General features: G+C 32.9%; 1 protein-coding gene across 2 annotated transcripts in view; it reads left to right on the plus strand.

Moving 5' to 3' along the window:
• LOC126739447 (heterogeneous nuclear ribonucleoprotein L) overlaps positions 1–25,636 on the plus strand; it is an 840,569-nt gene that overhangs the window by 375,177 nt on the left and 439,756 nt on the right. The window lies entirely within an intron of this gene.

Consider the following 25,636-nt stretch of genomic DNA (forward strand, 5'->3'; position numbering starts at 1 on the left):
TTTTAGGTTACAAAGTTGTCCCTCTTGACAAACCTTTTGACGTATTTCGGCGTTTTCTTTTTAAACAGTGGTTTTCGATAAATCCATGGTGGGAAGTTTTCAAATGAACACCCTGTATACGTATTATAATTTAAAAAAAAAATATGTATGTATGTTATTTTTATCTTTTGAGTTCGGCATTTAGACAAGCTCTGGGAATTTCATTAATATCGGTATTTGCTTTCTTTTCTTTTATTTGGAAATTAAATAACTAGTAACTGACGAAAATCTTTACGGATACAGTGTGACTTACAGTGTTGTCATTGTTGAGATACAGTGACCAGAAAAAGAATATTGCGTCCAATTTTTGTTATAATTACAGAGTATCTCGCTCAGTATTTTATAATGGTATATTATAATGATTTTTCGGGTTTCACATATTTTTATTTTTTACTTTTCATCAATTTTTATTTTTTCTTTTTAATGCAGCAAACAAAAATAGCTACATTCTTTGCTTCTGAGATTTAGGTTGAAACTAAAGAGCTTCAATTTTAAGGTATATTTCATAATAATAAATTAGCCTAAGAAGACTCTATCGTAGGTGCGAGCCCGGCTTTAAGATATGCGTTTGTAATTTGTTAAATTTTATTTGTCCGATTTTGTTAAATTTATTGTGTTCCTATAAAAAGAGTGACTAAATGCGCCAAACACGAGGCGAGAAATTAAATAGAGTTGTGTGGCATCTTCGGAAAAAACTTTAGGGAATAGAGGAAAACTAGAGGGAGGTCTGGCTATTAAATGACGAGGCTGGTTACGAAAAATGGTTTTATTATAAAAATTATTGTACATTCGAATGCTTTCTTTCAACATAGGTTCCCCCCCCCCCTCACCACACACCATTTCATACTTTTATCCATTGATCCAAGCAGTGCTGAAAGTCTTGTTCGGTGAGGACTTTTAGGAACTTTTAGGACGCTTCCATCGACTCAAATTCTATAACTAGTCTTAGCCTTGCACTGTTTACTCGAATGACCGTAACGGAAACAATTGTAGCCTATTATGACTTTTGGAATATAAGGGTTAACCCCAATCCTAACATGACCAATCGCAATATGTTTTGGCAGACTTCGAGAGCTAAACGCAACAATAACACTTCTGGTGTTAACTAAGATTTTTTCTTTTGTGACTTTGTCCACAACTATTTTTTTTATCCTACTAACCGAGGAAATTTCAAAATTACAGCGATAATCAAACTGTTTGATTTTACTTTTTAAAGTCTCATCAGAAATCTCCGAGATAATTCCTTTTAGTAACCCCCTGTCTAGTAACCCAGAATTTAGGTATGTATGCTTCCAGGTTATGATTACTTACATTTTTAATTAACACCAATATATTGCCAGATTGACTATCTTTAAAAGATATCCTTACTCTATTACGTCCTACACTATCAATTTCCTTAATCCGATTGTCCAGTTCTGGATGATTGGAATCAATTAAATCATTTACCTTGATTGCACATAATTCAAGTAAGTCATGAAAAATATTTTGAACAAAGAGGTGAAATGGATCTGTATCAGGGTTATTGTATCGAAATTTGGTTCTATTAAGGCCTTTATTTTGAATCATATTATCATTAGTGCCTAATTGCATTGACTCAAAAAAAATATATGTCGTCGTCAATATGCTTTTTAAATGGAAACCACAATTTTTTAATGCAGAATCAGAAAGAACGCATTTTTTTACAAAGGATGTGGTACAAATAAATAGTGGTTGCATGAGCAATTTTGAACGAAAATTAATGACAAATTGTAGAATTAAAGAAATACCTTTCTAAATTAAATGTTGGTATTTTGGTGTTTTAGTTGTTGTTATTGTCAGTGTCAAAAAGTGAGTGTATTTTGGTGCAACTATTTTTACAAGGTGGTGTTTATGCTTTTTCAGAGGCGAAAGTAGTGTCATCCTGCATTTTATTAGTAACTACACTTTATTACCTACTGAAATATGAGAAAATTAACCGAACGTAAAAGAATCGATATCTTCTGCATGATTGGTTTCGGATATATGTCGCGTACTTAAAAGGAGGTGGTTCAGTTGTTCAATGCAACTCATCCTGATCGGTTGCCTAGGTGCCATGGTAAGCAGAGTTGAAGAAAAGTTTCGTTAATTCGGGCATGTTCGGGATACTCAAAAAGCTGGTCGGGGTTTAATAATTAAAGAAGATGAGCTTAACGTTCAGTCAATGGTCCAAGATAATCCCAAAGCCATAATCACATGCACGGCTTCTAATGTTAATTTATCGCGATCTTATGTGCATAGTTTCACCCTTATAAAATATTCCTACTTCAAGAGCTATCGGAAGATGATTTTGATCGCTGAAATTAATTTTGTGAGCAAATGCAGCAATTATGCAATAAGGCAACGTTTACTCTAAACAGCCATGTATAGAACATGAACAGACAGAATTGTCGATATTGGGCGACCGAAAACCCTCATTGGTTCATAGAATATCATATACAACACCCTCAAAAAGTCAATATGTGGTGCGGTATAGTGAAAGGAAGAGTTTTAGGACCTTACTTTTTTGATAACACTCTCACTGGTGAGAGGTATTTGGACTTTCTACAAAATGATCTAATACCCGCTCTGATAATTTTGTATCCGGAATTGGAAGAACCCGACATACACCAACGTGATCTTTTTTTTTCAGCAAGATGGAGTATATTGTGGCAGGGGCCACACTATGCTTTATCCGTTCGCAATTATCTAGATGAAGTTTTTTTAAATCGTTCAAAATTGCTTATGTATCCACGATTCATTTGTACCATATCCTTTGTAAAAAAATGCGTTCTTTCTGATTTTGCATTAAAAAATGGTGGTTTCCATTTAAAAAACATATTGATGACGTCACATCTTTTTTTTGAGTCATCCTGTATATTTTATTTTCACGTAGAAAAACCCTAAATACAATATTAAAATCGAGGGGTTTGGGGCATTTTTTTCCGAAACGGTCTATTTCATTTTTATTGAATTTATCCGCTACTTTACGGATACTGTATATTCTTAAAAGAAAGGTTAATTTTTTATCGCAAAAAAATTATAATTGTTTTTTGGATAAAGTAATATAGGAGGTGGTCTATTTTAATCTGGGGACTTTTTCCAAAATATTTGAATTGTGTTTAAGGTCAATAATATTTTTTTTTAAATAGATAGAAGTTTCTTGTGGCGTCCAATTCTGATAAAGTGTTTAGAGGCAATTCATTCAAATCTTATAGAGATATTTTATAAGTTGATTCAATCAATCACAAAAGTGTTTGCATGCGTGTACATTTTATCAAATTCCAAGTTCTTTTTAATTAGGAATTTTTTTTTACATATATCTCCAAAAGGGCGAGAAATTTTATGTTTGAAGCGGTATTTTATTGATACATTTTTCTATGATAACTTTTAAAGGCTCTTCAAAACAATCAGCTCAAATTTTAGAGTGTTGATAAAAGCAAACGTTATAGGTACTTTTCTCAGTTGAATAAAATGTTGAAATTTTTGCAATAAAACCTTGCCTGATTGAGTTTGAACTACAATTTCAAGGTATTTCATCTTTGATAGAAGTACAGCAGTATTCTATCCTCTCTAAAATATGGACTTTCAAGAGAGTGAACACTCTTACATGAAGCAGTCTTTAAACGTTAGGCAAACATGCAAATATTACATATTTCTTTTTGAACTTATTTGAATACAAAGTAATCATTATATTGAATATTCTTGAGATTATTCTGGTTTTCCTTACATTTAATTTTTGCTATTAGTTTATGAGATTTCGATTTTTAAAATCAGAAAACGTACATCATCACAAAAATATCACCCTTAGAGGAACAATTTTTTAAATTTTCTCTCACTTTCAAAAACAAAAGGTTGAAAAACACTTAAAAAATTTAAAAAAAGCATAGTTACGTGAAAATCGCAAGGTTTTTATATCTCAAATAACAAAGGGGATATCTTGCAACTATACCCAACTTACGGCAAAATGGGAAACAGTGTACGCCAGTGAGCATATTATAATAAAGCATATAGTGGGTTCAACAGATACCACAATATTAAAACAATTGAAGGGGTAAAATCGAAGTTCAATATCAAGATAGAAGTTCATCATCAAGGATCTAATAAGATACTTATCATTGCAAATATAATTTCTAAATTTCACCAAAAACAAACAATGCATTACCAGAAAATTAGCTCCCGAATACGTGTTTAAAACTCGCAGCCTAAATCCACTAATAAATTCGAAAGTCAACCAAAGTAAGTATAGGGTGGCCAACCTAGTTCTGAAAATTTTTGAAAAGGGACAAATTCTTTTAGCTTGAAACGAAGTTTTAATTATTAAACTTGCATCTATTTTATATTTTGTTCTTTTTTGTTGATGTGGAGACAAATTTTGTTATTTTAATTGGGACGGCGGAAATTTTCTATTCTATTTCTTACTATAATTTTAGATGTATATACCAATTTTTAGTTGTAGTAGCCGAAATTAGATTTGTATTTGGCGTTGTGCTGCTAAAGGAAAGTAACTTTAATACCTAATATTAATGCTTGTCATGTATAAAGACCGGTGCACGCCTTTGGTTTTTTTTTAAGTTATTAAATAAAAAGAAAAAATTGGAAAAAATACGGAATTTCAAGAAGAAATTAAAAAAAGAGTTGATTTACTTAGAAAGTCCCCAGTCAGAAAGGTGTTCTGGGTATTTATTTACCCGTAAAAACTTACTAAAACGTAAACATTATTATAGGGGCTGCTGAGAGCGAGACAGAATAAGTAAAACTACTTAAAGAAGTCATTGATCATTCCCAACGAGATCTTTAAAATAGACAGGTTACATGTTTCGCTTTATGCAAAGAACCATCAGACCTAAACTGTGTAACATAACTACAATATAAGCGTGTGTCTTGTAGCTAACAATTAGTGGAAACACGCCGTTAAATATTTTGAAATAGCCAGTTGGAATGTCAATAATGCAGAATGATCACGACCATGTCACAAAGTTAAGCATTTTGTAGCAATCCCAATCCATAAATTAAAATGGTTCACGGGGAACCATAAAATCATTAAAATCTGTCAACTTACCTATCTCTATCTATCTTGATATTTTTATTGTATGTGTCGTATTATTAACGACCCGAAGACGAAGATAAGATGAAACATTTACATGAGACTAAAGGATTTCTCCTGGCATTATAGTCTAGTTCAGAGATCTATTAGAATCTTTGATGTGCCGCGAATAGTCCGTGTGTCGGTGTTGCTTGTATTGTTACATGGCATGCATGTTTAAATAGCAAAATTGTATGTGGAACGAGTCATAAAGTAATATTCTAAGCGATATTTAATCATTCCATAAATAAATATTTTAAACATTTTTTTAAAAATGTATACATTTGATTCGTAAAATTTGACTAAATACGCCCACGTACTATTTTGTTACGTCTGAACTCAGTCCCAGCCACTCAAGCGTGAAAAGTTGCACAGGTCCGGCCTTAAAATTTTTTTGTATTTAAAATTTTATTATTCGGGATTTTTGAGTTTAGTTTTATTAATCTAATTAATACGTAAAATCAGTTTAGCCAAAAATTTTAATTTAATAAGTTTAGATTTTAGCACCATTAGTGGGGTGTATAATAAGTGATGAGAGGTAATAGGTGGTGCAAATTTCTTAGGCCAATTGATTCTGTGGATTAAGGCATTAAAGATTTACTTTTGACACAAACGGGTAAAACTATTTTGGTTTGTCTTCAAATTTTATAGATTTCCTTTTTTTGGGAATTGAGATTTATTTTTATTTGGTGGTTATTATTAGCGGGGATTTTGGCTGGCACATTTAATGTCCTTTAATATTGTTTTTTTTAATTTATACATATTATGATATATTATTATAATAACTTACTCATGAAAACCCTATCTCTATATTTAGTACCAATCTTTGGATTAAAGATTAATTATGTAGTCAGAAAAGTGGAAGTATATTTTTTAAAATAAACTTTTACATTAAAAACTATCTAGCTGTCTATATCTTATGCTTGTAAAAGACATACAAGTTTTACTTATAAAAAACACACTTTGCATCCTAAATGTAATATTTATTAATTTGTTTGCTTCATATGTAGTTAGTGTGCATAATAGGAGAGATTAGATGAAAATTACCAAAAATAAATGCTTATACTAAAAACTAAAAATATTATACAAAACACTACATTTTAAGTATAGTGTATCCTAAAATTACAGTGCGGATACTAAATACTTTTATAAATTTAACCGCTCATTTGAGTCTGGCCCAAAGAGTTAATACAATTTTCTAAACTCTGTTTTTTGCCTTTTTTCTTTAGCAGTTTCTTCCATTAAGGAAGGAAACAGTTTCTCTGTTGTCGCTATGGGTTCCAACTTCATTTCCATATGCTCGCACTGAAGCATCCATATGCTTCACTAAAACAGATTTAAAAAGTGTACACAAGTAGCAGAAATAATTTTAAAATTTAATTAATGATAATAAATTTACAATAATTTTTTTTTAAATAATTACTCAGATGTAAAATAGCCTTTTTTCTTCCAGTGAATTATGAGAGAAGTAGTCTTGCCTATCTGGAACATAACAAGTGTGGCAGTAACTGTAAAAAAATAATTAAGCTGGTTTTATAGTATCTCTGTAAAATAAATCATGGACAAAAAACTGTAAAAAAAAACAAAATTTTAAACTTTTTTTCTTAATAAAAACAGTGTTTTTCTTACCATAGCAAATAAAAGTTTTTTTCCCAGATAATGGAGGAAGAGGCAGTCTTTATTGTGTCGCTGAAGGACGACAGAGGCAGTAAGCTGTAAAAAAAATTAATTTGATTGTCCTGCATCTTTCCTTTTATTATGTCTTTAATCCCTTTTTTTACAAAATAGCATATTGTACTATAGGGAACTCCTGTTAAAAACACTGTTTTTTGCAAAGCACTACAATCATTTGTGAACTGAGGATCATTCCTTAGATTGTTATAGATATTTTAACCAATTTTTTTTGGCGTCTGTCCTTAAACAATTAAGTTTTAAAACTTGTTGATTTTCCACTGTAGTTTCTACTTCCCTGGCTTCTTCCTCTGATTCCTCAACACTAGAAAATTAACTATCTGAGTCTAAATCACTGTCCAGATCACTCTTATTATTTTCATCACAAATGGTATTGTCTTTCTTGTGCACACTCGGTCTCCATAAACCCGCACAAACACTTTCCTCTTTATGTGCCAAATTTGCCTGCCTATTTTCCCAGGGTCGAAACATTTTAAGGTCTTTAGGTATAATATCAAAACAAATCCATAAACACAAATTTAAAAAAAAACATACTTCCTCACAGTAAAAACTGCAAAAAATTTAGACGAATACAGGCCAAATTCTTAATTCTTTCATAAACGTGTAAAAAGCAAAACCCATTAAATAATAATAACCTCACATGCAGGGGCATGTGAGGTTCCAACTAGTAAAGGTGATAGGGGCTAGCTCAAAAATGTATAGGCTAACCCAAAAATGTATGTGGGTACGGCCCCGTAATCCTCAAAATCAGTGGGATAGAGAGAGATACAAAATCACTTGCACAGCCTAAAGTAGGATCGCCAGAACGCAGGTGTTTTATGTTTGTTTTATTCAGTCTATTATACTGGCTAAAAAGAGATGAGAAGTCTGTGAGTAATGGGAGTGTTTAAAAAGTTTTTTTTGTAAAATGCTTGGATTTTAGTCCGCGGTCAATTTTCTGATATTATTTTTTTTCTAAAAATTGACATTTACGAAAGAAAAATAGTGTAAAACATGAGGTTTTAAATATATTTAAAATGATTTCATAGATAAATTATATAATATTTTGCCATTTAAACATGTTTGTATATCATGCAACAATAAATACGACATAGTGGCACGAACTATTTAGTACGGCATCGGCGACATATCAAAGATTCTAATAGATCTCTAAACCAGACTTTACGCAAGACCACGCAACATAGCTACACGAAACTACCAATAATATGAATTGGCCGATCTGTTTGAAAGTCATAACGTCACAGATCGAAAGTTCATAGAAGGGACTTAAATATGAGCAGTAAACATGCAGCATTATATGGTAGAACAACGAGTTCTGATTGTCCAAAAGTATTATTAAAATGGTGAAAGTTTAATTGCCATTATTCGTAAAGTGCGTCCAATGTTCGGTCGAAATAATATTCAATTCATCTAGTGTCACAAAAATAATCAAAAAATTCGAGAGTAGGTACTGATTTGGTGAAATACACGATACGATCTCGTAGAGGTCGCTCAGATAAAAACATTAGGGTAATTCCCAAGAGTGAAAGCCACATACGTCAATTCGTCAGCGGGGACAAGAATTGAATATTTCGACAGGCATTTTTTAGCGAATTGTCACTAAAATTTTACGTTGCATGCCGACAAAAACCAACTGACTCAACTTCTGCCAACAGTAAACCATGAACAGCGACTAGAATTCATTAATTGGATCCTTAAACAATCTGCTGAATTTGCAAACAAAATTATTTTCAGTGATGAGGCCCATTGTCACCTCCAGTAACAGGCAAAACTTTCGCATTTGGAAATCCACTCTCATTTGAAATACGACAAATGATTCATTAGAAAGCAATACATCCACAATGTGTGCATTATAGTTTGGAAGAAAAATTGAACCGTTTTTCTTCAAAAACGAAGAAGATAATGCAGTAGCGGTGAATGGTAAAAGTTATCGTGCTATGATAACACAGTATTTTGTGCCTCGTTTGGAAGCTATTGATCTTGACGATATGTGGTTTCAGCAGGCCGGTGCCACATGTCATATCGCCTGTGAAACATTGACTAACTCTTGTAAGAATTGGCTCCTGGTCGTGGTTGATTATCTTAAGTCACAGGCTTATGCAAAAAAGCATGCAAGCATCGCAGCATTGAAAGTTAATATTAGACGCTGTATCAATGAAATACCACCAAATGTTTCCAATAAGGTTATTGGAACTTTCGGTAAAAGAGTACGCATATGCGAAGAATGCCCTGGCGATCATTTACAAGATAAATTAACCCCTATGTTTTAATCCGATTCTCAACCGTTTCTGAAATAATTGGTTATGAAGTTTTTTTAAGATTTTTTATTTTAAAAGTAACACAAACAAATACTAGTAAAAAAACCAAATTCCACTAGTTTAAAATGTTTTCGAAAATACCCTCACCAACCTCCAGGCAAGCTGCAGCAGGTTTGTTAAGTGCTCGTATTGGACGTTTGGGGATTGTTTTTAATAATATTTGAGGCATTCAAAATTTTATTGTGAAGTCCTTCTACAGTTTCTACTGGTGTTTTGTATACTAGAGCTCTCATCCACCTCTAGATGCAATAATCCAGTGGATTTAAGTCTGGTGACCTCGGTGACTTGAGGTCCTCCTCTGCCAATCCAACGATGAGAAAAACGATTGTCTAAGAAATTACGCACTCGGCGACTAATGAGGCGGGGCTCCATCGTCTTGAAAATACATTCGGTGTCGAACAATTAGCGGAACATCATCCAACATGTGTATTAAATGATCTTTCAGAAAGCGTCAATATTCTTCTCCAGTAAGACACTCATCTAATACAAAAGGACCAAATAATTGGTCACACACACTGAATCGATGTTAAAAGTTTCGTTCAAACGTGGCATGAGGATTTTCATCTGACCACCGATGTTCATTGTGTCGGTTATTAATTCCATTGCGGGTAAAATTAGCTTCATCGCTAAATAAAATGTATTTATGTAGGCCTCGATTTTGTTGGATCCATTCGCAAAATTGAACCCTTAAGCCATAATCACCCTCTTGAAAATGTTGAACCGATTGAACATGGAAAGGCTTAAAACCGTTTTTCCTAAGTGTCTTTCAAACGTCCACATGTGATGCTAATTGAAGTTCTTTTCTAATCCGCCTCGTAACACTCGAGTTCTCTTCAGCCATATCCAAAACAATTTCTTTATTTTCACATTTAGTCCCGCCTCTCGTTCAAAATTAATTCTGACGCTTGGAAACTCCTGTTTTCTGAGCATTTACAATTAAAATAGGTATTAACAAACAATAATGAAATACCTGCAACATGAGTTAGAGATACGGATAACGTGATTTTTCCAAAAATTTACAAAAAAAAACTTTAGAGCCGATTATTTTAGAAACGGTTTAAAATCGAATTGAAACATATGGGTTAATTTATCTTATTTTGACCTTATGAATATGTTTCCAAAATATTTCCCTTTCCTCCCGAAACACTCTGTATACACTTATAAACGAGACATCGTTTTCTAAAACAAAAAAGAATAAATCATCTCATAGATATATCAATACCTAAAGATCCCAACATTCAAATGATAAAGTAGCAAAGTTTATGGAATTAGCCACCGAAATTCAGAGACTTTGGAAACAGAAAAAAATAATTGTTATAACCCGCATTATTTTAACGACCGGCATCACTCCACATATCTTCAACACCCAGCATGAACTACTTGATCTCAATCAAGACATAGGGTAAAAGGAGGAGAGATGGACCACATTTAAAAAAATTAAACGTGCTTCTTTAATAAAAAAAATTAACAAAATAGGAAAAAATATATATAATATAACATAACATTGGTATTTCTTTTGGTCTAATTAGGAATTAAAAATATTATTTCTAGGCACTAAAAAATATACATAACGACAGGTATGCCATTAGTTCATCTATGCTGCTCTGTGAAGATGAGATGGACCACTCGGGGTAGGATAGACGGACCATGCTATACTTTCTTTTTTTTGATGGCTACAGTCTTTCCACACTTATTGCAAAGGTTAACGAAGCCAGAACAAGTTTCATGTAACCAACGTTTACAAATGATACATTGCAGCCATTCGTCTTTTTTAGACGTTTGGTTATAGTCCTCCTTGCAACCGACACATTCATTTTCTACCGACACAGGTACGGTCGGTACGATCCGGGAGTTATATCTTCATCAGGTACTGATGACTTGTTAGGGTTGATGGGTAAGGCTTTTAGATTTTGAATTCCCGAGGGGCCTGGTTGAGGAGACTCAGCTCTAACTGATAAGTTATCCATCTGTAATGTTTCTGTTTCAGGACTTTCAAGGGCTGCCTGTGTTAAAAAATCATATTCCGGGATAATTAACGGATTAAATGGATAAATCCCAGTGGATTTAAATGCAGAGGCCACATTTTAAACAGTTGCTGAGTTTCCCCATGCTCGACCTAACAGCTTACCAAATTGAAGACGATTAAGGACACTGTTTGGGTTATTTTGAACCATAAAACGGCATTCAGTCTAGAAGTCGCTTTTAAGAGATTTAAAGAAGGCGCGATAAAGAGGCTGCAGGTAGTGAGCGGTAAACAAGGTAGTATGCGATGGTAAACAAAACAATATTATATCATTTTGCTCAGCAAATTCTAGTAGGTCCAAGTTGGTCGTATAGGACGTGTGGCCATCTACTATTAGTAAAGTTTTACCCGAGGGCTTTCTTGGTAGAAAATGTGTTCGTAACCATTCTAAAAAAACCTCGCTATTAACGTAAGCAGATTTATCCGACATTCTAATTTTAGAACCCGGTGGCATACCTTCATTTCAGTCTTCTTTTTTATTTTTTCCTCTGAAAATACAATATGGGGGGGATAAAAGTGCCGTCTGCGCTACAACATGCTATGACACTAATTGTCTCACCCTTTTCCCCAGGGCTTGCGCTTGGCACACATTTTCATCCTTTTTCGGCTAGTACCTGACCCTAGTGTTCAGCTGTAATCATGTTTCGTCTGTATTGAATATATGCCCGGGTTTATCATAAACAATTCTCTGTAGATCCGAAAAGTAATTATCACGGTTTCTTGGCATTCCCAAAGTTCGCGCAATTGAGGTGTTCTCGGATTTTCTGATCGAAATTTCAGGTCTTCGCTTTAAAAACAGTTCTAACCATTTTTGGCCAGCTTTACCTAAAAAAGAAGATAGTAAATTAGCAGTGTGTTTTTTTTTAACTATACTTCTTTTTTATTAAATTTATTTAGAATCCCCAATCGTTCAGCTAAATTAAACGCCATGATTCTTACTTCTGTTCTGATGGGTGCAAAGCCTGCCTTTTGCAGTTTTTTTATGTGACTGACTATTTTTGTTTCGACGTTCGAGCTCAAAGAACAATCTGGCCCCAGACGATTACAGCTATCGATGTTATTTGCTTTTAATCTGCGCTTAAAAGTTTTTTTTCAGATCCCAAATGCTTTCGCGGCTTTGTTAATGCCTATACCGCCATTCTTCACAGCATCAACTGCATCACATAATGCTCTAGCCGTCCAAGAACCTCTTGTAGGTGCGTTTTGTTTTCGAATATATTTATTGGGCATAATCCTAAAACAAAATAAGCTGGTCCAACTCTCCTCCACTTAAGTGGGCTCTATCTATCCTCAAGTAGGAGGATAGATGGACCAGTGTCTAGCTTCTAAAATATGCCGATTAGAGCTACAATTGGTGCTCTCTAGTACACCTTGTATATGGTATCTAAACACTAATCCAACAAAAATCGGTTAAACTTACCTGATTTAAAAAAAAAATAAGATTCTCAAAACTGATATAAAATTTTTGCACGTGGTGATTTCAACTATCGTAAGTAACATTCGCGAGGGTGCGTTATAATGCGTTCCAGTCGCCGTCTCAAAGGCAACTGACGCTAAGAAACAGAACGGGATAGGTTAGTCTTGCCCTGTTGCCAAACCTTGCCGGATATTTTGAATTGGCCGTCTACTCTCCTGGTCCGTCTCCCATCCTTTTACCCTACAAGCATACAAAACTCCGTATCCTTAAAACATGCAATATACGATCAGTCCTTGATTCGTGCAATTAACACTGAGACGCCTTGTACAGACCGTCATCTCAGAAAATAAATACCAAATACCACTTGATAAAGTGAGAAAAATAAATAATAAAGTTATCTTATTTCACCCCCTTGTATACAAAACTAGTAATATATTGCCATAACATTTAAAACAGGCAAATGCTAAATTGTAGTACTAGAGCAATTAAGTAGGATAAAATTACATTTCTGAAATCTTTCTAAAGCAATAAACAACTATGCAATGAGTTATTTATTTAGAATGTCGTTAAATGCTAACTAAAGATAGATTGCATTATGCCAAAGCAGTAAAATACCAAGTCATACTACCAAAATAAACAGGAGGAAAGTACATGCAAGATCCGATTTATAAATGTAAACGAGAGACTTCAACTAAAAAAATATTTTTAAACGTATCTCCATCTAATCCATCAAAATATTGCCTCCGGAGACAAAAATCTAATATCGGTTAATCCTTTCACCTAAATTGCTATCCCAAATACGTTTAAGAATAAAGGTGATCGATGCGTTCTTCAGTAACAAAAATTATAAAACAAAATAGTTGATAATTTAGTAATAAATCGGCAGATTTGTAATAATTAGATAAATTATTCATTTTGATTTTGACTAAAAAAAATTTTAAGACATATCGTAACATCGAATTTATACGAAACAAACCTAGAAACTAAAATAGAACTTTTCAATCTTTCTGAACTTTCTGAACATGCCTTTGTGTTTGAAGTTTGCGAAAGTGAAAGTCTCTTGGTTAAATGACGGTGTTTGGCACATAACGACTTTGAGAATTGAAGTTGATAAACATATAGCAGAATGTAAACAGAATACCATGTATTGAGTGATATATATTACTGACATTTTCTTTAATTAGAACTGCAAGTAAGATTCTTGAAAAAGTCTTGTGAAAAAACATTTTTGTAAAATTTGGGTATTTTAAAATTAAACTTACGTGAGTATTGACAATGCAATTCATTCAGCGAGCTCCACCATGTATACAGCAAGAGATTGAGAGTACCATGAAACAAAAATGTTTACGATTTACTGTACTGACCCATCTAATAAAGATTAAGTGTACTCACCAGGGAACCTCGGTCCCCTTGATTCAGTCATGCCAACAACCATCAATATAGTTACTTTATGTGTGCTAATAATTTACATATACAGGGTGTTTCCTAACTACGGTACGAAACGAAGTCGTTTTATGAAAAAAAGTTCCTATGAACGTATGTCGGGAGTTGCTTTGTTTCTGAGATACAGGGCGATGAAGGTTCAAAAAAAATAACGGTATTTTAAAAATACTATAACTATCCTTAAACCGATTTGATTGAAATTTGGTGCAGTTATTTGAAGTTATAAGACGCTTATTTAGCTGTAACTAGATTGAAATTATTAGGTCCAGTGGCGTGTCAGTGGGCACCACATGCTTATTGTTGAGAAAAAAACAAGGCCAATAGTTAATTGTTTTGCAGCTCTTTATTTATTTTTGTATTTAAGCAACTAAAAATACAACTTTTTCGTAACTTATCTTATTATCTTCATATCTGGCTTTGATTTCGAGAAAAAAAATTTAAAGTATCTTTAACTCATTCTAAAAATTATCCATGGACGACAACATGAAATAAAAACCAATTAATTCGATAAACAATTTCGACCTTAAAGTACATGAGCAAAATGTCCACCCTCCAATGCACGAAGTTCTAGAAGAAGTTCTAAAAAGAAACCTCCTGCATCCATATCACATACAGCGTGTACAAGCTCTATTGCCTCGGGATTTTCATCCAAGATTAATGTTTTGCAGGTGGTTGATTCATACGATGGCACACAATAATAATTTCCTACCAAATATTTTATTTACGGACGAGGCAAATTTTTCAAGAGATGCTATTATGAACTTCCACAATGATCATTTTTGGGCCGACGAAAATCCCCACGTTATTAGAGAAACTCATTTTCAGCAACAATTTTCGCTGAACGTTTGGATAGGAATTATTGGTGAGTACCTAATTGGCCCATTTTTTTTACCGGCAAGATTAACAGGTGAATCCTACACGGATTTCTTGCAACAGCATTTACCCACTTTATTAGAAGATGTACCCCTACAAGTAAGAGTCAACATGTGGTTTATGCACGACGGGGCTCCAGCTCATTTCAGTGTTCTTGCTCGTCAGCATATCGACGTCATCTACCCTAATTGCTGGATTGGACGTGCAGGACCTCAAAATTGGCCGGATCGCTGATATGAATCCCCTAGATTACTATTTATGGGGCCATTTATCTGAAGGCTCTTATTTATAAAACTCCTGTTCTAGATGTGAATGACTTGAGGAATCGGATAATTCTCAATTGCAATATCATAAGGGATACTCCAGCTATTTTTGAGCGTGTCAGACACTCAATGACAAATCGTTTGCAGTCGTGTATTTTATCAGAAGGTGGGCATTTTGCTCATTTACTTTAAGGTCGAAATTGTTTATCGAATTAATTGGTTTTTATTTCATGTTGTCGTCCATAGATAATTTTTAGAATGAGTTAAAGATACTTTAATTTTTTTTTTCGAAAACAAAGCCAGATATGAAGATAATATAAGATACGAAAAAGTTGTATTTTTAGTTGCTTAAATACAAAAATAAATAAAAAGCTGCAAAACAATTATTGGCCTTGTTTTTTTCTCAACAATAAGCATGTGGTGCCCACTGACACGCCACTGGACCTAATAGTTTCAATCTAGTTACAGCTAAATAAGCGTCTTATAACTTCAAGTAACTGCACCAAATTTCAACCAAATCGGTTTAAGCATAGTTATAGTATTTTTAAAATACCGTTATTTTTTTGAACCTTCATCGTCCTGTATCTCAGAAACAAAGCAACTCCCGACATATGTTCATAGGAACTTTTTTTCATAAAACGACCTAACGATTCACCCTGTATAGTTTCGTACCGTAGTGAGGAAACACCCTGTATATCTTCTTTCTTCCACGACTAGCTAGTGTCCCCTAAAATAGTTAAGGCTACCCCAGACGCCAGACGCTACTACTACCGCTAAGCAGTAAGCATCTCAACACTCGGAAACTAAGATAACATATACCGAGATCTTAGAATCCAAATGTGTCAATCGAAAAGACAAGTGAGGGCCCTCTATAACTCACAAGACCAACTGGAAGGAACTGCGCGCTCAGAGGGCATCCCTGTCGATTGCTACACAATCGACCACAACCTGGTAATACCTCGCTAAACAGCGACAAACTCTGGTATACCATAAAATTCTAGCCATGGATTTATACAACAACAATATAAAATATTACTCACATGTCGACATGATTAACCTGTGCACAAAACAATCACAACCATTCTAATGTCCACCTAGTGGACAAACACCACCACACCTGGTCAACTATGACCACTCTATATACAAGGCTCTTTATAAGCCGAAGTGCTAGCACTCGCTGTCTCTTTTACTTTTTTTTGGGTCTCTCTCAATCTCTGCTTATATTATTATTTTTGTTTAGGTTATAGATTTTCAAGGATGTAAGATAATTCTCGGGCGGTCGGGACACTTTTAAACGAATACAGGGTGTTTATAAAATATATTAAATTACCTTAGAATATTTTACATTTTATATCTTCTTTTTATAGTTTATACCCAAACAGCAGAATAATAACTTATAATTTTACAGTAATAGGCTATCCAACCCTGAAAACGATATAAGTTTCCCTACCAAAGAAATACTTTAATAATAAGTATTCTTGCTATAATATTAAATACTTTAAAGCAAATTCATTATGGACAATTTTTGTTTTATTTTACGCAAGAATAACAGTATTATTTCGGCTTTAGTCATTATTCTTGATGATATATCTTCCTTAAAAGTATCCTGGAACTTCATTTCTCAGAGTTATTTCCGCTTGAATTAATAAACTTTTTAGAATTGATGATTCGATGTTTCGTCTTCTACAGTTCTCTAATTATTGTTTCGCACTGGTATCTTAAAAATATGTTGAGATGAAATTTTTTTATATGTAAAAATTATCATTCAGGGCTACTCCTAGATTATCCGCCTGTGTGCGAGAATAATTTGTCGTCTCCAAATCGCAGGTATGATGGCGTAGCTTTTCTTTTGCTGTTTCTAAAGTTTTTAACAATTTGTTTTTTAACAAATTTTATAATTTGAATTTGTCAAATTTTAAAACAAGCATAAAACAATGGAGGGTAAATTTAGTTCTATAATAGGATTTTAAATTGCTTTATAATTGTCATAATTATTGCATAGTTAATTTTCCAATTTTCTTATTAATTACAATGAGAAGGCATGTTTCAAATCTACATTTTTTTGATTTTTTGTTTTCTGGTATGGATTTTTTTAAAGCATTTGTGATTTTTGAGATTGATTTTGTTACTACTTACGACTGTTTATACCATGTAATTTTGATTGCTCTAATGTTAATTTTCAGATCATCTGTTAGGCTAATCAAAATGCATTGGCTACTATAATTCACCGCCGACTTTAATAAAAAGCCGTTTATTATTATTTATATAGATTACAAAATATATGCCTACTTCTACATTTTGTAGATGTAATTTTATTTATGCGGCTGAAGAAAAATAAACAATATATCAAGCTATTTTATTTGATCCAATTTTGAAAATGCAGTGTAATCTATTACAAAGTATAAATCAATTTTAAATTGATCACCTGGGTTCGTCTTTACACTAGAAAATAAAGAAATACTTTTTTCTTCGGGAATATAACAATAATACTAAACGAAAGATCACATTTGCATCTCGGGCTTGGGAATGGTGCCTCCTGTAATGTTGAGATTAGAAACGTTTTGACTGAACCATTGCCCTTTCTAACTAATGCTTCCTTTCCACGTGTTCATTTTCTATATGTATTTCAGAAAGCCTTTTCGATTATCAAACATCTTCAATAAAAAATGTACTATTTTAAAAACAAGTTATGATGCTTTGAAAAATATTTGTTTTCGAGGACTTAAATAAGTATAAACCAGTGAGATAAATAACTAAAAATGTATTATTAGTATTAGTATTTCAATGTTAAATTCGTTAATGTGTGTACAGGGTGTCCCATTTTCGTAGGTCTATGGGATTTCTAGCTTATGAAAAGAGATAGAGAAATGCGGTTTTCGCGACACCATCTTAGTGTTTATGCTACAGAATCATTTTTAAAAAAAACATTCATTCATCCCTGTTATTGTCACTCGTATTAAAAACTTCAAACTGATATTTGAGGAGCGTTTATTCAAAAAGGGACGTTATGTCCACTTTAAATGACTTTGAGAAAAAAATTCAGATTAAGACCGTTAGAGAGCTATAAGATTAAATGATATAAAATATAATTCTTTGTCCGCCTAAAAATATATTCCCAAAAGAAATTTTGGATATATTTTTTTTTTTAAGAGAAAAATTGAAAATGATTTTGGACCTGTTTCTTTTTGACTGAACTAAATGTTTATGTCCCGTTTTGTTTGAACTTCAATGTACTAATTTTTATTTTTTCCTTTTTACATAGTATAAAAATAAATTCTAGACAATGTTTTTCTGTTTAAATTTTTATTTTAACGAAAGTAGACACTAGGTGAGTCGTTAAACATACAGTATGGTGACTTTAACTGGAATAAATTCAATAAATTAATTAACAATACATTTAATTGGGTGTTTTCATCGATTTTAGAAGACCTTTGTCTTGAAACATCCCTCACGTGCCCAACTTCTCGAAATCTGCTTTCGATTTTACTAACCGTACCTTGGTTAATAGGTGACAAATCTGGATATTTCTACCTGAATAAGTGGACAACCTCTAGCTGAGTACGACTTCTGTCCCCATAACCAATTATCAATAAGATTTCAATCTTGTGGGATTCGGATAAATAAGGCATTTTTTCAATATAAGTTAACTTATTTAACAACTGGTTGAAATTCACTTTAACAGTGACACTACAACAATGTCAGGAAATGTCTCGATACCAATAAAATAAACAAACACGCCAAAAATTTACCAACACAAAATATTTCGAGACTTTTAATAATTTAATGGTTTTGATTTTTTTTTCGTATTTCTCCTTTAGATAATCACAAAAGTAAATAACTAAAAGTAATAAAAAGAACACGTTCCTGAATTTTGTCGCAATATATAAAAAACGCCCTGTATATTTCATTTTATCTTTGTGTAATGTCAAACAAGAGAAAAGTGTCCGTCATCTGGAATTGTATAGGTTAAAAATAAATAAAAATGTCACTGTCAGAAATGTCACTGCAGGAAGGATCGACAAGGGGGACGTTGTCAATCCTTCCTTCTATAGGCACCAAAACAATGCTTAGAGGAAAGACACATTTCCGATAATGCTAAAATATGAAATTTGAAATCGGAAATGTAGTTTATTAATTTGTCAAAGGCTAAATTTAAGGATCGGACATTAAGGTGTGCTACTGGTAAGATAATATAATAATTATTATTTAACAAATATTACCGAAAAAACAACAACTAAATAATAAATAATCACACCAAGAACAACCTCTCAGATGTGATAAGGTCAGTATTAGGTATTTATAGAAAAATCTAAAAGTATCAGTTTGCACTGCCTACTTAATAAAATTAAAAATTAAAAAAAAAATAGAAAAAGTGCATTTTCTTTTTAAGTAACAAAAAAAAGGGGAAAATAAACCATCGTTAAATTCATAATAAAAAATCAGATACAGAATTTTTATTTCGGACCATATAAAGAAATAAGGTTAACGATCGTTTTTGAAAGACGAAACGTCGGATATAAAATCTAGAAATAAAAACCTGAAAAATGTTAATAAAAAGTGTTTTTAGTTTTTTTATGTGTCAAATTATCTAAAGTCTAAGAAAAAAATAAAGTCGATATGTTCAAGTTTTTTAACGGCACGTCAGTAGGTTTCAAAGAACACAACTTTTTTTCAAATTTAACCTAATCTAAGCTCTATTTCCCTACCCAGGAAATCTCGGTAACCCAACAAAACTTATTCCTAAAGAACGTATATATATATATATATATATATATATATATATCCACGAACCTTCACGATCACTCCACAAGTCGATAATCAGCGTTTGAGTTTTCGGTGCGGACTTTCTTATTGGTCAATTGAGCTTTGTCATGGGATTATGTTGCCATTTCTTTTCATTTTCGTATTTTTAATGAATAATAGTAATAGATTTTAATTTATTTTATTTTCTATAAAATATTGAAAATTTATTAATAATAAATATAATGCTGGTATTATCTGTTGTTATTAACTACTGTACGAAAGTATGGTATATTTAGATACAATTTAAGATGTAATTTAACTAATATGAAACATGAAGTAATTAATTATTTTAGTTCCTTAAGGACCTATTTTTAGTATTGAAAATACTTCTGGGCGCACGTATATGGGACCCGTCTTTGAAAAAACGACATACTACAAAACGAAATGTAACAGTCCGGGTTCAATGACCTGCCTCATCAACGCGATGCCGGCGTTGATCAGGGAATAGAGCAAGGTCGTTCGAAGGCCGCAATGAGGTTTGGGTTTTAAGTCAAGTATGTAGGTGAGAGAAATATTATGTGATATCCGATTTATAAGCCATGAAGCGAATAGGGTGCGTGTTATATTCAGGATTCTTTTATTTTATTTGTTCCTTTCGACAAGACGTGTTACTAAAAAACTTGTGTATTCGAAAATAAAAGTGTGTGTGTGTCAATTATTAATACGAGGATTACTAACAAGGGTGGTCTTTTATAAAATAAGTGAAAATAAAATAGGTAAGTCCTTAGTGAAGTAGTTGAGCTTTCTATGTTGGTGTCATGGGGAATATAAAAATTGACCACTTGAAAAGTATAGGTAGATATAATAATTTATAGCTAGCAAATTGACAGTTTTTCGACCAAAAATTTATGTGGTGGAAGTTAGCCACAGATTCAGAAACGAAAATCATGTTTTACGCCCAGTCAAGTTTTGGTTTTAATTTTTTTTTTTGTTTTTAAAAGCTTTTATTTAACTTGCAATGTACCTATGTATGTATGTATGTATGTATGTATGTAACTATGTATGTTTGGGTCAAATCTTGGAAATCAAATTTGACCAACTTCCAGATGTCCGATTTACGTGAAATTTGAAACACATTCATATTTCCGATGACAATGCAATTTAATGCTATCACAATTACAAAAAACAAAATGGCGGATCCAAAATGGCGAACTTTAAAACCAAAACTTGTCTGGGCGACTGTAAAAACATGATTTTCGTTTCTGAATCTCTAGCTAAGTTCCACCACATAAAAATTTGATGAGTAAACTTATTTTGGGCAAGACTGTACCTGTCGAATGCACACTTTTTATTTATGGAAATATAAAAAAAAAGTTTAAAATTAAAGTTACCTGTCAAATTGTTTATTTTTCGACGATTTTGACTAAATGTTTTTAATGTAAATAAATTATAAACTATTTTACTACCAGAATGTCCCTCCATTCACATCAATTGCCGTTAAAGAAACGGAAACTTAATATTGTAAAAAATGAAAACGAAAAAGTTTTACCATTCAAGCAGAGAAAAATAACTCTTATAGAAGATAAAAAGGAAGCTGTCGAGTTACAGTCAAATGCTGAATGTTGTGTGCAGTCAAATGCAAATAATGAGAAAAAACATATTAAAACTGTTTTACTTTCTTTGGATGCAGAGACTGTGGGACTTACCAAAAACAAGTAATTAATACTAATATTTCATTACCAAGCACTAGCGGTGCTACCGCATTTAATAAAAGTCAACCTCATAATAAGAAGCAAGACAATGTCAAACTTGCCTTGAACGCTTAACGTTGTCGGGAATATAGGCAACGAAAAAAGTTGAATAAAATAATTTCTTCGAATCCCAATACTACAGTTGATGGTGTTTCTGTTTTCCAAGATATCTCTTCTATTCAACGATCTGAGGAAAAGCAGAAAATCCAATCACGGAGAAAAGGTTCTACCAATAGTTCATCGGGTATCATCATAGAAAAGAAAGAAGCCAGGGAAGCACCAAATAAAACAGGTAATTGTGAGTCTTTTGATTCAGATATTTTGAATTTTTCAGGATATCTCAATAATTCAATAGTTACTTTAAATCCAACAAATACAAAAATTTTTGAAAAGAGAACATTATATTTAGAGTATTTTATGAACACTAAATTTTATAGTAATAAGTTAAACGAATTCTGTCGTATATGTGACCGAATTTGGTGGACTAATGATATTTGCTCCATAACCAAGGATATTCTTCCCCTTCTTTATGAAGCTGGCTACCCAAAAATGCATTCGAGTATCGAGGATGAATGCAAATTTTATAAGTGTTGTCGTAACTGTTATTCCACTTTATCCCGTAAAAAAACGATTCCTCAACTGGCCACTGTTAATGGATTTGTTTATCCTCCTATTCCGTCTGACTTACCCCCCTTAAATCCCATTGCTGAGCGTTTAATTTCACCCCGTTTACCCTTTCTGCAAATTCGCAAAATTCACTATTTTGCTGGTAGTCAAAAAATGGTGGGTTAAATAATAAATGTTCCTGTCAGTGTAAATAATATGGTAACTTACCTGCCCAGAAATGCCCAGAAACGATGAATATACAGTGACAGTTTTTAATAAAGCGTCATATTCTTCAAAAAGGGGCATATTTGTCTGGATGTGTCTCAAAAGCTATTCTGCGTAGATAATTATTATATTTACGAGATACGCCATTATACCGAAAATATGATATTAAAATTAATAACACATTCTTGGGTATACATGAAGGCTATGATTTTGCAGAAGAAAATCAAATATTTTACGACCAGCATTTCGAGATAAGGAATAGTCAAGAAGACAAGATGGACGTAGTTTCGTCGCGTAAAGAAAAAATTTTAACAACTGAGCAATTATTAAACATGCAACAGCAAACAATTTTTTGGGGGAAGATATGGTGTTACATTTAGCCCCAGGTCAGAAAAACAAACCGTTTGCATTATCTTTTGACGCTGATGCAGAGGAATTATCATTTCCTGCTATCTATTACGGACATGAAAGACAATTTAAAATTAATGTAACTCCTTATATGATGGCAACTAGTGAAATCCGTAGAAGAGATAGACGTGGTGTTACCCCTAATCACATTCTTTACATGGCAGCCAAAATCATGCGTTTGAGAATTATTCAAACATTTCAAGTATTGTTTCGCAATAATAACCATGAGGTAAAAAATATTACAAAAGAAGATTTATTAGATCCAGAATTTGTGAAAGAAAGCATGGAAAAGAATGAGTCGTTTTTAAAAAATATACCTAATTCGATACAATATTGGCAGTCAAAGAAAAAGGACTTATTTTGTATGATGCGTCAACTCGGAAAACCAACTGTATTTGTAACACTTAGTGCATCAGAGGTACATTGGAAGCCACTCTTAAAATGCGCCTATAAATTTCAGCAAAATTTAGACGATGAAGATAACATTGACGATAGTATCTTTGATATTATGTCTAATAGTGCTAAAGCGGAATTAGTGAACAATGATCCTGTTATTTATTGCCTATATTTTAACAAATTAGTAGATACAATCATGATTGCTCTAAAAAAAAAAGAGAGATGGCCCATTTGGAAAATATTATTTAAAAGATTACTTTCGTAGGGTGGAATTTCAGCATAGAGGTAGTCCACACTGTCATATGTTATTATGGCTTGAAAACGCTCTACCTTCCCACGAGGCACAGTTATTAAATGATGAACATTTACCGGAAACTATTGCATTAATTGATAGTATTGCCTCAGCCGAAGAATGTTTAGTTTCAAGCCCCAGGAATTTACAAACGCATGCTCATACTCATACATGCTACAAAAAAAATACAAAAAAATGCCGTTTTGGGGCACCATTTTGGCCAATGGATCAAACTAGGGTATTAATTCCGGTATTGCCAGTTAATAAGGATAACTCAAAAGTTTTGTTATTTGAAAAAATGCATGAAGCTTTAGAGGTGGGTTCTTTGACAAGTTTTGAGGAATTCCTTCAAAAATTTTATTTAGAGTCATTTGATGAGTATTTGGACATTCTTCGACATGGCATTCATCGACCCTCGGTTTTTATGAAAAGTGGGATTGAAGACATTTGGATCAGTCCATTTAATCCATGTATTTCGAAAGCTTTGCAGTCAAATATGGATGTTCAGTTTATATTAGATGAATATTCCTGTGCTGCTTACGTTGCCGAATATGTGAATAAAAGTGATCGTAAGCGAGGAATCGATAAAAATTTCTCGCTTTAACTTAAAGCTTTTCCTACGAATTTCTGTTGCATGTTAACTTGTTGGTATTTTGGCATCCAAGAAAGAAATTTGCCGAGCCGGTATAACATTTTTTTTTAAATAAAAAAATTTGAATAAATTTATTTATTGTACGTAAAATGATTATTTATTTATTTATTTAGATTTTAATATAACACAATAATATGATTAAATATCTTTTTTTAATAATTTCAATGTAATAATTATTAATATTTTTAATAAGAATCAAATTCTTAATATATTCAAATCCATTCGAAATATGTTTCTGGGGATCGAAGATCTTTTGTATTGAAAGAAAGAAAGAAAGAAAATGTGCTATATTACGTAAGAATAATCTTGTGTACAAGCATCCTACAAGCTAAAAAAACAAAACAAAAATATAATTTCAAAAATGAACAAAATTAGACACAAGAAGACAAAACTTTTTGAACATGCCGAGTCAAATGACCAGTGTCAGAGGGTAGTTTGGAAATTTTGTGAATAAGAGCAGCTGTTTCTAAGATACAGAGTGAAAAAAGAGTTAGGATTTTTCCAGAAATGAAGAGGGGCTTACAAGAATCTCTTAACTTAGCAGAACACAGGTATCTAACTGCTTTTTTTTAAATAACAAAGACAATGTTAAGTAACCTCTTATTGGTAAAACCCCAAAAAGGCAAGCCATACCGAATATGAGATTCAATAAGTGAAAAGTACACTGAACGTGCAACCACCCCTCCCAGTTCTTGTTTTGCCATTCTTACTGCAAAACATCCAGAAGATAATTTCCCAGCTAAATGTAAAATATGATCTTCAAACCGAAGGCGACCATCAATGGTAATTCCTAGGAACTTGCAGCACTCTTTATTCTGCAAGAGGAAATTTTCGTCAAACGTCAGACCCTGAACATCGCACTTAAACCCCATAATAGACGTCTTTCTTACATTAAACATGAGCCTGTTTGAAGCACACCACCCTGATAAAATCTGAAGGTCTTCAAGGATACAAGTCTTAATATAATCAGAATTTTTATGTCTCCATAGTATGGTGGTATCATCAGCAAACTGAACCACCTTGCCCTGCAATTTGAATGAACTCAAGTCATCCACGTACAGTAAAAATAACAGTGGTTCCAACACTGAACCCTGGGGAACGTCGCATTTTAGGGATCTAGAAGCAGACAAACGCCCAGACACTGTAACCTTCTGAGTACGATTTGATAGATAGGACTTAAGCCATCGCAACGCTACGCCCTTAAAACCATATTTATCGAGCTTAGATAACAGTATTCCATGATCCACACAGTCAAATGCTTTGGATAGATCACAAAACACTGCCGCCGATGACTCTCCAGAATTCAAGGACATATGAGTCCAACAAAGTCAACAGCATCATGAGTCCCTTTACCGGCTTGAAATCCAAACTGATTTGCAGACAAAATACCATTATGATACAAAAAGGACAAAATC

The sequence above is a fragment of the Anthonomus grandis genome, chromosome 1, assembly GCF_022605725.1.
Source record: "Anthonomus grandis grandis chromosome 1, icAntGran1.3, whole genome shotgun sequence".
NCBI classification, from domain to species: Eukaryota; Metazoa; Arthropoda; class Insecta; order Coleoptera; family Curculionidae; genus Anthonomus; species Anthonomus grandis.